The following is a 4,614-nucleotide window of genomic DNA, read 5'->3' as shown; positions in this document are numbered from 1 at the left end:
TCTCAACTATCACCTCCCATACCTCTGCCATCTGTTTACCCACAAGCTACTGGAATACCTCCAGGGACGGGGTCCCATTTTTACCTTTGGAAAGCTAGGAGATTCTTCTTAATTTGGAGTGGACATTGGTCTCCCTGTGATGCTGTCTATGGAGTCCATCCTTGGGGGTTTTAGAAAACAAGTCTACTCGCTTTCCCTGCTACCCACAGAGGGGTCCATACAGTGTTGTTCTGGATTCCTGTCATAACTTAAAGGGAAACTTTCACAATGTCCACAGCCCTTGATGTCCTGCAAATGAAAGAGGAGGATGTCCTTAAGTTCCTTGCAGCAGGAACCCACTTAGCTGGCACCAACCTTGACTTCTGAATGGAACAGCACATCTGTAAGAGGAAAAGTGGCGGCATCTACATCATAAATCTAAAGAGGAGCTGGGAGAAGCTTCTGCTGGTGGCTCGCGCCATTGTTGCCGTTGAAAACCCTGCTGATGTCAGTGTCATATCCTCCAGTAGCACTGGCCAGAGGGCCATGCTGAAGTGTGCTGCTGCCACTGGAGCCACTCCTATTGCTGGCCACTTCACTCCTGGGACCTTCACTAACCAGATCCAGGCAACATTCCCGAATCCATGGGTTCTTGTGGTTACTGATTGCAGGACCGGCCACCAGCCTCTCACAGAGGCATCTTATGTTATAACCTATCTACCATTGCTCTGTGTCACAGACATTCTCCTCTGCACCATGTGGACATTGCCATCCCATGCAACAAGAAGCTCACTCAGTGGACTTGATGTGGATGCTGGCCCGGGAAATTCTGCCTGTGCAGCAGCACAATTGCCCGCAAACACCGGTGGGAGGTCATGCCTGATCTCTACTTCTACAGCGATCCTGAAGAGATTGAAAAAGAAGAGCAGGCTGCTGCTGAAAAGGCTGTGACCAACGAGGAATTTCAGGGTGAATGAACACTGCTCCAGCTCCTGAGCTCACTGCTACTTGGCCTGAGGTTGCAGACTGGTGTGACGGCGTGCAGGTGCCCTCTGTGCCTATTCAGCAGTTCCCTACCCAAGACTGGAGTGCTCAGCCTGCCACAGAAGACTGGTTTGCAGCTCCCCCCGCTCAGCCCACCGAGTGGGTAAGACCAACCACTGAATAGCCTTACACTGTTCTTGCACAGGCTCTTAAGCAACATGGAAATAAGGTTGACAGAAAATAAACATCGGTTTCTAAAAATTTTTTTAAAAAGAAAAGGAAAACCAGTCCACTCTTTTAGATATGTGGACTAATGTGTGTGTGTGTTTAGAGAGGTAGATAATGCTAGCATTCAGTATTGATAGAATATTTATATATAATTAAGATTTATTGAGTGCTTATAATGTGCCAAGTACTTTACAGAAATTATCCCACTTAATCCTCACGACACAACTGTGAAGTAGATATCATCAGACCCCCCTTCTTCAGATGAGGACACCAAGGTTCAGAGAGCTTGCACCACCTGCCCAGAGCCCCACAGACAATTCCTGTCTGAGCAGAAGCTACACCCAGGCCCACAGTAACCCCAGCACCCTCCTTTCAGCTGCCATGTCACCCTCTTGCAGGCCTTACTAGCCTGGTCCCTCGCCTCTAAAGACAGTCCATTTGTGTTATTCAAGTAATCACTTTCCCTTTTAAAAATGTTAGAAAGCACAGGATTCATCCATAACCCCATCACCCAAAGATAACTATTGTTAATATTTCCATGCATTTTTCACATCTAGATATAGATAATTTGGGGTTTTTTTTTACAAAAATGAGCTCATACTATACATATTATTTTGTAACCTATATTTTCTACTCAATTATATATCTGGAACATCCTTCCATAACAACACGTAAAAGCCAGCATCATTTTATGACTGCCTGGAATTTCATTCTATGGATATACCAAAATATATTTAACTACTCACCTCTTATTGCGCATTTAATTTCCTCCAAATATAAATCCTCCAACACATACCCTGGCACATGGATCTTTGTGCATATATCCCACTATTTCGTAGGTTATTGCCTGTAAGGAAAATTGTTTGAGTCCAAGGCTATGCCCACTCAAAGGTGTTGCTACAGAATCCTGACACCCCTCATCAGTGTAGAAGAGGGATTGCCTCTCCACCCTCTAGCCCACAGAGCTGTCATCTTTCTTAATCTTGGCCAATCTAAAATTATAATAAAATGGCCAGGGAAAATTATAATAAAATGACATCTTGTTTTCATGCACTTATCTTTTATTACCAGTGAGGCTGAATTTATTCCAATATCAGACAGTTTCAGTCCATCTTAGGCATATTACATCAATTACTATGGTGTCCCTAAGAGCACAAAATACCCCGGGGGGGTTCAAACCAGCATAGATTTCAGAGGCATCTGCCCAACGGGTCTCAGCCAAGTGGTTAACCGTCCCCACAGGGTGCTGCCCAGCCACCAGGGCCTAAAATGTGCTCAGACTCCAGACGTGGAACAAGACTGTCTGGTTAATAACACACGTGGCCCAGCCACCCCAGTGTGGCATTTACAGCTCTCTGGTTTCTGTCAATGTTGCCCCTGCTAAACTACGTGGCTGTCTAGTCTGCACTAAGTGCAAAGCTGGCTCCTGTGCCGGGCACCTCACCCACACCCACAGGAAAGGCTGCCTTGATTTGAACCTCTCCTTGGGGCCTGCAGGGAGGAGTGCCTGTGTGTAAACACACTTGTGGCTTTTTGTTCTCCTTCCTGCTGATTATTTTAAAGCTAGGAGTTAAGTAAGATTCAGCTTGGCGATTAATTCACTCATGATGCTGCCTAACCTGTTGCTGTTTTATAAACTCAGGAAATTCTTCTCATTGATGGGTCTCAGTGTTGAGGGTGTAACAGGCCAGCCCCCTCCCACGATGCTGTGCATGCCTGGAGGAGGGGATGCGGTGTGGCAACCTCGGCTGTGTCCCGATGACCAGCATCCCTCCCCCTTTCTCAGGGGAACAGCACCTCTGTTCTTCTTGCCCAAGTCCATCCACGACCCGCTTCCTATGCCCCACCTCCAGCCTATGGAACAGGCAGAGTTCCAGACCCCAGTTCAAGTTCCCCACTGCCAGGTGCCAGATGAGTTATCTTCTCAGAGCCTCAGTTTGCTCGTCAGTAAAACGTGGACAATAGTAATACCTACCTGCTAATGTGGTTGTGAACGTAAAACAAGAGCACCTCCATTAACATCATCTTGGAAATGACGACGTGTAGAGCTGACTTCGTTTTTATTTTACAAATACTGATTGAATGGCCAGTTGGATTCCATTGTAATCATGCTTCAAATATAAGCGAGGCATAGGAAAACTTACAGAGAAATTATAATTATTGGATCTGGCTGCCCCCCAGGCCTTTCTGTGGCTTCGGATATGGGCCCTGATGCAAGATATATGATCACTAATATTTGTTGACTTGAATTGAGCTAAGGTGGTCAAAGCCAGTGTTTATGAACCATTGAGTTCCTTTCAGCTCGCGATAGCTCAGTGGTGCATGACTCAGTGGCTGCAGCACATCTTTTATTCACTCATTCAGGAAGCACTGATGATGTCAAGTCTTGTGCTGGGGAAGGCCAAAAAAGAGCAAAAAGGGGCCCTGTTGTCGAGCTGTTTATCATCCAAAGGAGAACAAACACCCACACATACTACTGTCCAAAGCCAGTAGCCAGAACATATATGATGATACACTCTGACCAGCACCCTCTGCAGCAGTCAGCCCAAGATAGTCAGGATTTGGCCGATGACTGCCAGCTTCCCAAATCAACCCTTGGGTTCCCTTTCACAGTCCTCTCATAGCACATGCTTCCATAAAGGTATCACCGCTAATGGTGAGATCGTGAGGCAAATCCAGAGGAGATGCTCTAACCACTGAGCTATGCTGCCTGGCCTGGGAGGAATGAAGAAAGAGAAGAAGGAAAATGAAAGGAGAGAAGAAGAAACCTAAGTCCTAAACACAGAGTGACACATTCTCTCCCACAAAGGTTATGAACAAGCCACATCTTCCTTACACTAAAATTAACTCATTCTAGCCTGTCAAGCTTCGGTGTGTTTGAATCACCTAGGAGGCTCGTTAAACACTTGGATCCTGGGACCCACCCTTAGAGGTCCTGAAACCGACAGTCTGGGCTGGGGCCTGGGAATCTGCAATTTTACCCTAAGTTCTCAAAGTCCTTGAACCTCAAAGCATGGTCTTCAAACAGCATCTTGGCTATCACCTGCTATAGCTCTGCACCTGCCAATGCAGACTCCCAGGCCCGCCCTTCAACCTATTAAATCGGAATGTGTACTTAAACAAGATCTCTAGGTGTTTTATGTGCACATTAAAGTTTGAGAAGCCCTGCTTTTGGTGATTCTCATTTAAGAAGTCCAAATACCACTTGGAGCGTGATAAATAATACTAACAATGAACTAGGCAGTGTTTGGAGTGCTTAACGCGTAATAATTCATTTATGAGTCAAAAGAATCCTATGAGGTAGAGTCTATTATTATCCCATTTTACAGATGACGAAAATAAGGCACAGAAAGCTGAAGTAACTTGCCAAAGTCTCAAAGCTGGCAGGTATGAAGGATGAGGTTGAAACCCAAGCCAACCAGC

General features: G+C 45.9%; 1 pseudogene; it reads left to right on the top strand.

Moving 5' to 3' along the window:
* The first annotated feature begins 267 nt into the window (after positions 1-267).
* On the top strand, positions 268-1,147 carry LOC100449957 (small ribosomal subunit protein uS2-like; annotated as a pseudogene).
* Positions 1,148-4,614: the final 3,467 nt, after the last annotated feature.

Source organism: Pongo abelii, chromosome 21 (genome assembly GCF_028885655.2).
Source record: "Pongo abelii isolate AG06213 chromosome 21, NHGRI_mPonAbe1-v2.0_pri, whole genome shotgun sequence".
In the NCBI taxonomy this organism is placed as follows: domain Eukaryota; kingdom Metazoa; phylum Chordata; class Mammalia; order Primates; family Hominidae; genus Pongo; species Pongo abelii.
Note: the sequence above shows the minus strand (reverse complement) of the source record. Positions and strands in the feature narration are given on the sequence as shown.